This window comes from Theropithecus gelada, chromosome 13 (genome assembly GCF_003255815.1).
Source record: "Theropithecus gelada isolate Dixy chromosome 13, Tgel_1.0, whole genome shotgun sequence".
NCBI classification, from domain to species: Eukaryota; Metazoa; Chordata; class Mammalia; order Primates; family Cercopithecidae; genus Theropithecus; species Theropithecus gelada.
The window spans coordinates 104,649,793-104,663,247 of record NC_037681.1 but is presented as its reverse complement, the minus strand read 5'-3'; positions in this window follow the sequence as shown (position 1 = coordinate 104,663,247).

Sequence of the window (13,455 nt, the reverse complement as noted above, 5' to 3'; positions counted from 1 at the left end):
TGAAATTCTGGGTTGACAATTCTTTTATTTAAGAATGTTGAATATTGGCCTCCACTCTTTTCTGGCTTGTAGAGTTTCTGCCAGAGATCTGCTATTAGTCTGATGGGCTTCCCTTTGTGGGTAACCCAACCTTTCTCTCTGACTGCGCCTAACATTTTTTCCTTCATTTCAACTTTGGTGAATCTGACAATTATGTGTCTTGGAGTTGCTCTTCTCAAAGAGTTTGTTTGTGGTGTTCTCTGTATTTCCTGAATTTGAATGTTGGCCTGCCATGCTAGGTTGGGGAAGTTCTCCTGGATAATATCCTGCAGAGTATTTTCCAACTTGGTTCCATTCTCTCCATCACTTTCAAGTACACCAATCAGACGTAGATTTGGTCTTTTCACATACTCCCATATTTCTTGGAGGCTTTGTTCATTTCTTTTTACTATTTTTTCTCTGAACTTCTCTTCTCACTTCATTTCATTCATTTTATCTTCAATCACTGATACCATTTCTTCCAGTTGATCAAATTGTTTACTGAAGCTTGTGCATTTGTCACATAGTTCTCTTGTCATGGTTTTCAGCTCAATCAGGTCATTTAAGGACTTCTCTACATTGGTTATTCCAGTTAGCCATTCGTCAAATCTTCTTTCAAGGTTTTTAGCTTCTTTGTGATGGGTTCGAACTTCCTCCTTTAGCTTGGAGAAGTTTGATCATCTGAAGTCTTCTTCTCTCAACTGGTCAAAGTCATTCTCTGTTCAGCTTTATTCCATTGCTGGCGAGGAGCTGCATTCCTTTGGAGGGGGAGAGGTGCTCTGATTTTTAGAATTTTCAACTTTTCTGCACTGCTTTTTCCCCATCTCTGTAATTTTATCTACCTTTGGTCTTTGATGATGGTGATGTACAGATGGGGTTTTGGTGTGGATGTCCTTTCTGTTTGTTAGTTTTCCTTCTTACAATCAGGACCCTCAGCTGCAGGTCTGTTGGAGTTTGCTTGAAGTCCACTCCAGGCCCTGTTTGCCTGGGTATCAGCAGTGGAGGCTGCAGAAGAGTGAATATTGCCGAACAGCAAATGTTTTTGCCTGGTTATTCCTCTGGAAGCTTCGTCTCAGAGGGGTACCCAACTGTGTGAGGTGTGAGGTGTCAGTCTGCCCCTAGTGGGGGTTTTCTCCCACTTAGGCTACCTGGGGGTCAGGGACCCACTTGAGCAGGCAGTTTGTGTGTTCTCAGATCTCAAACTCCATGCTGGGAGAACCACTACCCTCTTCAAAGCTGTCAAACAGGGACATTTAAATCTGCAGAGGTTTCTGTTGCCTTTTGTTTGGCTATGCCCTGGCCCCAGAGATGTAGTCTACAGAGGCAGGCAGGCCTCCTTGAGCTGTGGTGGGCTCCACTCAGTTTTAGCTTCCTGGCTGCTTTGTTTACCTACTCAAGCCTCAGCAATGGTGGGCGCCCCTCCCCCAACCTCGCTGCCACCTTGCAGTTAGATCTCAGACTGCTGTGGTAGCAATGAGGGAGGCTCTGTGGGCGTGGGACCCTCCGAGCCAGGCACAAGATATAATCTCCTGGTGTGCCATTTGCTAAGACCCTTGGTAAAGTGCAGTATTAGGGTGGGAGTGACCCGATTTTCCAGGTGTTGTGTGTCACAGTTTCCCTTGGCTAGGAAAGGGAATTCCCTTCCTTCTTGTGCTTCCTGGGTGAGGTGATGCCTCACCCTGCTTCAGCTCTCGCTCGTTGGGCTGCACCCACTGTCCTGCACCCACTATCCGACAAGCCCCAGTGAGATGAACCCCATCCCTCAGCTGGAAATGCAGAAATCACCCATCCTCTGTGTTGCTCACACTGGGAGCTGGAGGATGGAGCTGTTCCTATTCGGCCATCTTGGAACCACCCCCTCAAAAACACACCTTGGAAATTTGTTTAAGTTCCTTGTAGATTCGGGATATTAGCCCTTTGTCAGATGGGTAGCTTGCAAAAATTTTCCCCGATTCTGTAGGTTGCCTGTTCACTCTGATAATAGTTTCTTTTGCTGTGCAGAAGCTCTTTAGTTTAATTAGATATCATTTGTTAATTTTGGCTTTTGTTGCAATTTATAGATTGAATTGTATTCTCATCAAGTTATCACTGATTTTCTTCACAGAACTAGACAAAACTAACTTAAATTTCTTATGGAACCAAAAAGAGTCCATATAGCCAAGACAATCCTAAGCAAAAAGAACAAAGCTGGAGGCATTATGCTACCTGACTTCAAACTATTCTGCAAGCCTACAGTAAGCAAAACAGCATGGTACTTGTACCAAAACAGATATATAAACCAATGGAACAGAACAGAGGCCTCAGAAATAATACCACACGTCTACAACCATCTGATCTTTCACAAACCTGACAAAAACAAGTAACAGGGAAAGGATTCCCTATTTAATAGATGGTGTTGATGCAGGAAACTGAAACTGGACCCCTTCCTTACACCTTATATGAAAATTAACTCAAGATGGATTAGAGATTTAAATGTAAGGCCTAAACCCATAAAAACCCTGGAAGAAAACCCTTTTGTTTCTTTTTAAAAAATTGTTTTGATACATTTATGAGGAACAAGTGTAGTTGCACTACATGGATATATTGCACAGTGGTGAAGTCTGTGCTTTTAGTGCACCCATCACTTGAATAGTGTACATTGTAACCAGTAGGTAGTATTTCAACTCTCACTCCTTCCTATCCTCCCACATCTTAGATTCTTTTATGTCTTTGGTATGATTTAGATCTGTGTCCCCACACAACTCTCATGTTGAATTGTAATCTCCAATATTGAAAGTGGGGCCTGGTGCTGGTAATTGGATAATGGGGGCAGATTTCTCATGCATGGTTTAGCACCATCCCCGTTGGTACTATCCTTGCGATAGTGAGTGAGTTCTCATGAGATCCGGTTGTTTGAAAGTGTGCAGCACCTACCTGCTTACTCTCTCGATCCTGCTTTCATCATGTGACCTGCCTCTTCCCGCTTCGGCTTCCACTGTAATTTTAAGCTTCCTGAGTTCTCCCCAGAAGCAGATACCACTAGGCTTCCTGTACAGGCTGCAGAACTGTGAGCCAGTTAAACCTCTTTTCTTTATAAGTTATGCAATCTCAATTATGGCAATACGAGAATGACCTAATACAGCCTTTATTTCACTCTGTATTTCTATGTTTAGCCATAGTTCCTATGTGTGAGAACATATAATTTTTGGCATTCTATTTCTGACTCCTTTCACTTATTGCCTCCATTTCCATGCATGTTACTGCAGAAGACATATTTCATTCTTTGTATGCCTGAGTTGTATCTGTGGTATATATATAAAAACACATTTTCTTTATCCAGTCATCCATTGATGGCCACTTAGGTTAATTCCATGACTTTGCTGTTGTGCATAGTGCTGTGATAAACATACAATTTCAGGTGTCTTTTTAATATTAATATAATGATTTCTTTCATGTGGATACCTAGTAGGTGGATTACTGGATTGAATGATAATTCTATTTCTAGCTGTTTGAGAAATCTACACAGTATTCCCTGGATATTGTACTAATTTACATTCTCACCAACCATGTATCTGTTCCCTTTTTTCCGCATTCTTACCAATATCAGTTGTTTTTTCATTTTAGTAATAGTTATTCTGACTGGTGTAAAATATTATCTGCTTTTTGTTTCAGTTTGCATTTTTCTGGTGATTCTGGATGTTGAGCATTTTTAAAATTTTTGTTGGCTGCTTATATGTCTTAATTTGAAAAATGTCTGTTCATGTCCTTTGCCTACTTTTTAATGGAATTGTTTCTCTCTTGTTGAATGTTTTGAGGTTTCTGCAAATTCTGGATATTATTTCTTTGTCAGATGCATTATTTGAAAATATTTTCTCCCATTATATAGGTTGTCCATGTCTATGTACTCCATTGTTCATTTCTTTTGCTGTGCAGTTTAATTTAATTCCTTTTGTCTCCTTTGTTGTTTTTGCATTTGAGGACTTAGTCATAAATTATTTGCCTAGGCCAATGTACAGAAGAACTTTTCCTAGGTTTTCTTCTAGGATTTTTATAGTTTAAGTATTTAATCTATGATGAGCTAAATTTTTGTAGATGGTGAGATATCTTGGTCCAGTTTTATTCTTCTGGATGTGGCTATTTAATTTTCCTAGTACCATTTATTGAATAGGGAGTTCTTTCCCTGGTGTGCTTTTTTGTTGACTTTGTCATGGATCAATTGGTTGTAGGAATGTGGCTGTATTTCTGGGTTCTCTATGCTGTTCCATGAATCTATGTGTGTATTTTTTTTTTTTTTTTTTAACCATTAACTTGCTACATGCTGTTTTGGTTACTATAGCCTTGTAGTGTAATTTGAAGTCAGGTAATGTGTTTCATTGAGATTTATTATTACTATTTTTTTGCTTAGGATTGTTCTGACTATTCAGGCTTTTCTTTGATTTCATACAAATTTTAGAAATTTTTTCTAATTCTGTGAAAAATTATGTTGTTAATGTAATGGGAATTGCATTGAATTTATAGATTGTCTTGGGCAGTATGATCATTTTAACAATATTGATTCTTCTGATCCATAAGCATGGAATATCTTTCCAGTTGTTTGTGTCATCTGTGATTTCTTTCATCAGTGTTTTGTAGTTCTCCTTGACTAACTGTATTTCTTATTTTTTAATCTATTGTAAAGATGATAGAGTTCTTGATTTGATTCTCTGCTTGATTGTTATTGGTGTATAGAAATCCTACTGATTTTTGTATGTTGATTTTGTATCCTGAAACTTTACTGCAGTTATTTATTAAGTCTAGGAGTCTTTTGGAGGAGTCTTTAGGGTTTCATAGATATAAACTTATATTATAAGTGAACAGAAATAATTTACCTTACTCTTTTTCAATGTAGCTGACTTTTTTTTTTTCTTGCCTGATTGCTCTAGTCAGGACTTCCAGTTCGATGTTGACTAGGAGTGGTGAGAGTGGGCATCTTTGTCTTATTCTAGTTCTAAGATGGAATGCCTCCCACTTTTTTCCATTCAGTATGATGTTGGTTGTGAGTTTATCATATATGGTTTTTATTATTTTGAGAAGTATCTTTTTATTCCTAGATTGTTGAAGATCTTTATCAGGAAGGGATGGTGAATTTTATCAAATTCTCTTTCTCCATCTATTGAGATTATATATTTGTAATTTTTAATTTTGCTTATGTGGTGAATCACATTTATTGATTTGCATGTGTTGAGCCATCCTTGAATCCTTGAAATAAAACCCACATGATCATGGCATATGATTTTTTCATGTGGTGTTGCATTTGCCTTGCTAGCATTTTGTTGGGAATTTTTGCATCTGTGTTCATCAGGGATATTGGTTTATAATTTTTGTTGTTGTTGTTGTTGTATCTTTGCCTGGCATTGGTATCAGAGTGATACTGACTTAAAAGAATGAGTTAGGGATGATTCCTTCCTCCTTGATATTTTGGAACAATTTCAGTAGGCCCAGTATTAGTTCTTCCTTATTTGTCTGATAAAATTTAGCTGTGAATCAATGTGATCCAGGGCTGTTTTTGTTGTTGTTGATATTTTTTTTTTTTTTATTACTGAATCAATTTCACTTCTCATGACTGATCTGTTTTTTTTTTTTTTTCCTGGTTCAATCTTGGGTGTTCGTATGTTTCCAACAACTTATTTATATCCTCTGGGGTTTCTAGTTTGTGTATATAGAAATGTTCATAGTAGTCTCTATGATTTTTAGTATTTCTGTGGATTCAGTTATAATGTAATCTTTATCATTTCTGATTATACTTCCTTGAATCTTCTCTCTCTCTCTCTTTTTTTTTTTTTTGTTAACCTTGCTAATGGTCTATCAATTTTCTTAATTTTTTCAAAGAACTAACTTTTTGAATCATTGATTCTTTGTATATTTTTTAAATCTGAATTTCATTTAGTTCAGCTCTGATCCTTGTCATTTCCTTTTACCTGATAGGATTGGATTTAGTTTGTTCTTGTTTTTCTATTTTCTTCAGGTGCAATATGAAGTTGTTAATTTAAGATATTTCTGTCCATTTGATGTAGGCATTTAACACTATTAACTTCTCTTTTAACAGTACTTTTACTATATCCTAAGCTTTTAATATGCTGTTTCTCTATTTTCATTTTTTAAAATAATTTCTAAGTTTCCATTTTAATTTCATTGTTGACCCTATAATTATTCGGGAGTAAGTTGTTTAAATTCCATGTATTTGTATAAGTTGAGAATTCTTCTTGGTATTGTTTTTTGGTTTTATTCCACTGTGGTCAAATAAGATATCTGATATGATTTTGAGTTTCTTAAAATGTATTAAGACTTGCTTTGTGGCTTGTTATGTGTTCTCTTTTAGAGAATGTTTCGTGTGCAGAAGCAAAGAAAGTATATTCTGTGGTGGTTGGGTAGAATGTTCTTTAAATGTCTATTAGGCCTACTTAATCTAGAACTCAATTTATGTCCAGAGTTTGTTGATTTTCTGCCTCAACAATATGTCTTGTGCTATCAGTGGGATGTTAAAATCCTACATTATGATATACCTATCTGCCTTTTTTCTTAAATCTAGTAGTATTTGTTTTATGAATTTTGGTGCTCTGGTATAAGATGAATATATTTTTAGAATTGTTACATATTCTTGTTGAAATAATCACTTTACCATTAAATAATTACAGTCTTTGCAAGTTTTTTTTACTGTTTTTGATTTAATGTCCATTTTATGAGATGTAAGTATAGGTACTCCTGCTCACTTGGTTCCCGTTTGAATGGATTATTTTTTCCCACCTGTTTATTTTGAGTCTGTAAATGCCTTTACCAGTTATATAAGTTTCTTTTATGCAATATATGCATGTGTCTTATTTTAATTCAGTTGGCCAGTCTATATCTTTTAAGTGGAACCTTTCATACATTTACATTCAAGGTTAATATTTATATGTGAAATTCTGTTCCTGTCATAATGTTAATTGTTACATAGTTGATTTGCAGGCTCAATTATATAAATGTATTGTAAGTCATGAGAATTTTATACTTTCTTTTTTTATGATAGCATCAGTATTTTTCTTTCTATGTTAGGAAATTTTTGAACATTTCTTGTGAGTTTTGTCTAGTGATGATGAATTCCCCTAGCATTTGTTTGTCTGGAAAAAAATTTGGTTCTACTTCATTTATGAAATTTAGTTTAGCAGGATTTAAAATTATTGGCTGAAATGTGTTTTTTAAGAAGACTGAAAATAGGACCCCAATTTCTCTGGCTTGTAAGATATCTTCTGAAAAGTTCACTTTTTGTCTGATGGGATTTCCTTTATAAATGAATAGTTGTTTCTCTCTGGCTACTTTTAGTATTTTTTCCTTCATGCTGACTTGAGATAGTCTGATGACTATATGCTATGGTGAAATTCATTTTGCAATATATGTTCCAGAAGTTTTCTGAGCTTCTTATATATGGATTTCTAAACCTCTAGCAAGACCAGGGATATTTTCCTGAAAGATTTCTTCAAATAGGTTTCCCATACTTTTTTACTTTTTCTTGTTCTCCCTCTGAAATACATATAAGTTTGAACACTTTACATAATCCCATATTTTATAAAGATTTTATTTTTTAATAATAATGACAATTTTTTTTGATATGGGGGTCTCACTCTGTTGCCCAGGCTGGAGTGCAGTGGCATGATCATAGCTCACTGTAGGCTGAACCTCTCCAGGCTCAAGTGATCCTGCCACCTCAGTCTCCTGGGTAACTGGGACTGCAGGTGCGTGCCAACATGCCTGACTAAGTTTTTTGTATTTTTTGTAAAGAAGGAGTTTCACCATGTTTCCCAAGCCAATATCAAACTCCTGGGCTCAAGCGATCCACCTGCCTCAGCTTCCCAAACTGCAGAGATTCTAGGCATGAGTCATCATACCCATCATTCATCATTATTTTTTCTTTATTTTTGTTTGATGTGGCTAATTCAAAAGACCTGCCTTCTAACTTCTATAATTGTTTCTTCTGCTTGGCCTAGCTTATTCTTAAGGCTTTGAATTGTGTTTTTAACCCTTTCAATACATTTTTATATTTCCAGAAGTTCTGGTTTTATAAAATATCTATCTCTTTAGTAAGTTTTTCATTCATATCCTGAATTGTTTATTTCTGATTTGTGTTAGTTTTTAACTTTCTCTTGGATTTATTTGATCATCTTTGCAATTTACATTTTCAATTCTTTGTCACTTCAGAAGTTTTGTTTTGATTAGGATCCATTGCTAGAAAGCTAGTTTGATCCTGTGGAGGTATCATAATCCTGTGATTACATATTGCCAGCATTCTGAAGCTGGTTTCTTCTCATCTGGAAAGCTTTCACTTTTTATCTTTGAATTTACTTTGGTGTTATGAGACTTTTATTTCCCTCTTCATGGTGTGACTTATATATGTTGTCTGTGGTCGTTTGGCTTCAATGCTAGGTGCTTTCAGGGGCCAAGGCTCAGTATGAATTATTCGGTTATAGATAGCCTATGTGCCAGTGGTTTTCTCAAATGCATGTTGTAGTACCAAGGTACTGGGCATATGAGTGGTCTCATTGCCCTCTGCAGGACTAAAATTGTGAGAGTCTCCAGAAATTTATCTTGTTGCTCTGCATTGTGCACTTCTGTCCGCAAGTTTTGTATCGAGTTGTGCAGTTCAACCTCCAGGTCAGTAGATGGTGCTTATGGGTAAGAGCCACCTGTAGTGGAGGCACATGTGTAGGTACTTGATCTTTTTTTTCTTTTTAACCAGGAGGTGCTCTGTGGTTTCAGGTGATGGGGTGGTCTATGAATGGCCTGGTGCTCTGAGTTTCCCACCCAGCCTCTGGAGGTGCGGACAAATTTGACTGGGGCTGGATTGCCAAGATCACCCATGGATACCCCAATGATGAATGCAGGCAGCAGCCCTATGGGAGTGGCTGGGACTCTACTGTTAGAATGCATGTGGTCTCCACAGGAGATGCACCAGTTCCACATCCTAGGCAAGCAGAAACTCAATACATTTTTCTGTCACATCCCTGTCCTGGGACTCCTGTCTTTCAGTTCAGCCAGACACTGTCATCTATTTCCAGGTGACAATTTAGCTGAGAACCATGGAAAACACCTAAAAGTAGCTTTGGAGCAAACCCCCTTACCTCAGCCCCAAATAGCTTACGGGCTTGCCTGAAATAATCACTCAGACTAATACTGTGAATTTCCCCCTATGTTTTCTTCTAGTAGTTTTAAAATTTCAGGTCTTATTTTCTAAATCCTTAATTCATTTAGAATTGAATTTTGTATATGATATGAGATAAGGTGCACTATCATTGTTCTGCATGCAGACATCTGGTTTTCCCAGAACCATTTATTTAAGAGATTGTCTTTTCTCAGTCTGTCTTCTTGGCACCTTTGTTGAAAATCAATTGACCATAAATACTTAAGTTTATTTTGGGGACTTTTATCCTATTCCATTGTTTGATGTGTCTGCTTTTATGACAGTATCATACTGTTTTGATTAAAATAGCTTTGTAATTTGTTTTGAAATCAGGCAGCGTGATGCCCCCAGTTTTGTTCTTTTTTTTCCAAGGTGTTTTTGTCTATTCAGGGTCTTCTGTGATTCCACTCATATTTTAGAAAGATATTTTTGGCCAGGCATGGTGACTCATGCTTGTAATCCCAGCACTTTGGGAGGCTGAGGCAGATGGATCATTAGGTCAGGGGATCGAGGCCATCCTGGCTAACACAGTGAAACCCTGTCTCTACTAAAAATAGAAAAACAAAATTAGCTGGGCATAGTGACAACTGCCATAGCCCCAGCTGCTCAGGAGGCTGTGGTGGGAGAATGGCGTAAACCCGGGAGGCGGAGGTTGCGGTGAGCTGAGATCATGCCACTGCACTCCAGCCTGGGTGACAGAGCGAGACTCCATCTCAAAAAATAAATAAATAAATAAAAAATAAAGTTTTTTTCTATTTCTATGAAAATTGGCAATGGAATTTTCATACAGATTACATTAAATCTGTAGATTGCTTTGGGTAGTATGGAAATTTTAACAATATTAATATCTTTAATAAGTGAACACGATATATCTTTTTATTTGTGTCTTCAATTTTTTTCATCTGTGTATTAAAGTTTTCAGTGTACAGATCTTTTACTTCCTTGATTAAATTTATTCCTATTTCATTTTTTATTTAATGTAAATGAGATTGTTCTCTTAATTTTTTAATATAGTTTGTTATTAGTATATAGAAACCCTACTAATTTTTGTATGTTGATTTTTTTTACCTGCAACTTTACTAACTTTTTTTTTCGGTTCTAAGACTTTTTAATGGTTTTGCTATATATAATATAATGCTCTTGGCAAACAAATAATTTCACTTATTCCTTTTCTATTTCAGTGTCTTGAGTTTCTTTTTATTTCTTAGTTGCTCCAGCTAGGACTTTCAGTACTATGTTGAATAGAAGTGGTGAGACTCAAGATTCTTGTCTTCTTCCTATTGTACAGGAAAAACTTTTATATTTTCACCATGAAATATGATATTAAGTCATATATGCCTTTCTTGAGTTGTGAAACATGACTTCTATACCTATATTTTGAGATTTCTTAAAACTTATAAAAATATGTTGATTCTTAATAAACACCTTTTCTGCATTTATGAGATGATCATGTGACTTTTGTCTTTCATTTGTTAATGTAATCTATCAGATTTATCAGTTTAAATATGTTGAAACATCCTTGCATCCCTAAGGTAACTCCCACTTGATAATAATAATTAGCCTTTTAATGTGCTATTGGTTGTGGTTTGCTAGTACTTTGTCAAGGTTTTATGCATCTTTGCTCATCATGAATATTGACCTGCAGTTTTATTTTCTTGTATGCCCTTGTCCAGCTTTGATATCAGGGTAAGTCTGGTCTCATAAAAAGAGTGAAAGTATTTTCGTTTTTTCAATTTTCTGGAAAAGTTGAAGAGGATTGGTATTACTTTTTCTTGAAATATTTCATATAATTTAACAGTGAAGCCATCAGGTTCTGGGATTTTCCTTAATGGAAGACTTTATTACTGATTCAATCTCCATACTTGTTTTTTGGGCTGTTCATATTTGCCTTTTTTTTCTGATCAATCTTGATATATTGTATTTTTCTAGATATTCATCCACTTATTCTAGGTTATCCAATTTGTTGGTTTGTTATTGTTCATAGTTGTCTCTCATAATCCTTTGTATTTCTAAGGTGTCAGTTATAATGTCTACTCTTACATTTCTGATTTCGTTTACTTGAGTCTTCTCTCTTTTTCATCAAAAAATTTTGTGTTTTTTTTAAAAAAAAACTCGGTTTCATTGATCTTTTCAATTGTGTTTTTGTAGTCTCTATTTTATTTATTTATGCTCTGATCTTTGTTGTTTCCTTTCTTCTGCTAAGTTTGGACTCAGTTATTCTCTTGGTTCCTTGAAGTGTAATGTTAGGTGGTTTATTTGAGATATTCTTTCTTTTTTGATGTAAGTGTTATTGCTATAAACTTTTCTCTCAGAACTGCTTTTGCTGTATCTCATAAGTTTTGGAGTCGTTTTTTATTTTTGTTGCTTTCAAGATGTTTTTTAGTCATACAAAATTCCTTTTTGATCTATTAATTGTTCTGGACGTCCAGATATTTATGAGTTCCTCAAGATTCCTCCTGTTATTGATCTCTACTTTCATGCCATTGTGGTTAGAAAAGATACTTGATAGAATTTAGTCTTCTTAAGTTTGTTAAGACTTGTTTTATGTCCTAAACGTAGGATTTATCCTGGAGAATGTTCTGTTGACAGGAATGTATTCTGTTGCAGTCGGATGGAATCTTCTTTAAATATCTGTTAGGTTAATTTGCTTTAAAGTTTAGTTCAAGTCTAACATTATAAAGTTTTCTTTTGTCTGGATGATCTGTTCAATGAAATATTTGTCATTATATAATAATGTTCTTTAGTGTCTCTTTTTATATTTTTAACTTTAAAATCTGTATTATCTAAGCCTAAGCCACCCATTCTGTAATTGGTTTTCATTTGCCTAAAATAACTTTATTATTTATTTTTATTCTATGTGTTTCCTTAAATGTGAAGTGATTTTCCTGTAGGTAGCATATAGTTGGGTCTATTAAAAAAAAATATTTAGCAACTCAATCTCTTTTGATTTAAGAATTTAATCTATTTATGTTCAAAGTGATTATTGAGAGATAAGAACTTACTACTGCTATATCTTTAATTGCTATTTCTTTAAATTAAATTTATTTAATTGCCATTTCTTTATATATCTTTCTGATTGATTGCAGATTCTTTGTTTCTATCTTCCTCTCTTGCTGTCTTCTTTTTTGACTTGATGGCTTTCTGTGGTGGTGTGCTTTGAATTTCTTCATCTTTTGTGTATCTTGTAAGTATTCTTACTTTGAGCATTCTTACTTTAAGCATTCTTACTCTTAAGCATTCTTACTTTAAGCATTTTTACCATAAGTCTTACATAAAACATTCTTATACTAATAACAGACTATTTTAAGCTGGTAATAACTTTGATCACTTGCACAAACTACAATTTTACTTCCCCACTATAATTTATGTTTTTATATCAAATTATACATCTTTTATAACTTGTGTTTCTTAACAAATCATTATGTACAAGTGTTTTTAATAGTAATGCCATTTATCTTTAATACTAGAGATTTAGATAAGTTTCACATTACTGTTACTGTATTAGAGCTGAGTTTGACTATGTACTTACTTTTACCAGTGAGTTTTCTATTTTTATATTGCTGCTTAACAACATTGTCTTCAACTTGAAGAATTCCCTTTAGCATATCTCATAAGGTGGGTCTAGTGGTGATAAATTCCCTCAGCTTTTATTTGCTTGAGAAAGTTTTTAATCTCCTTTGTTTTTGAAGGAGAGGATTGCTGGACAGAATTCTTGGCTGGTTTTTTTTTTTTTTTTTTTTTGCTTTCTGCTTATATATACATATGTATATATGTGTGTGTACATGTTTATATATATAAACAGAACCTTCTGTTCTTTTTTGTTTGGTTACAATTTTCTGCTGAAAATTGTACTAATAGACTAATGGAGGTTCTCTTATATATAACAAGTTACCTTTCCCTGGCAGTGTTCAGTATTTTTTCTTTGTCTTTAACTTTTTACAATTTGATTATAATGTGTCTTGGTGTAGGTCTCTTTGTTTTTATCCTGTTTAATATCAGTTGAGGTTCCTGATCTCTATTTCCTTTTTCAGATTTGGTAAGTTTTCTGCCATTATTTCTTTAAATGTTTTCTGTCCTTTCCTTTATCTTCCTTCTGGAAATCCAATAATGTGTATAATATTCTACTTGATGGTATCTTGTTAGTTAGTACCTTAGGTTTTATTTACTATATTTTATTCTTTATTTTCACCTCAGATTAGATGATTTCTCAAGGCATATATTCAAGTTTGCTAGTTCATTTTTTCTTCTAGATCTAGTCTGCTATTGGA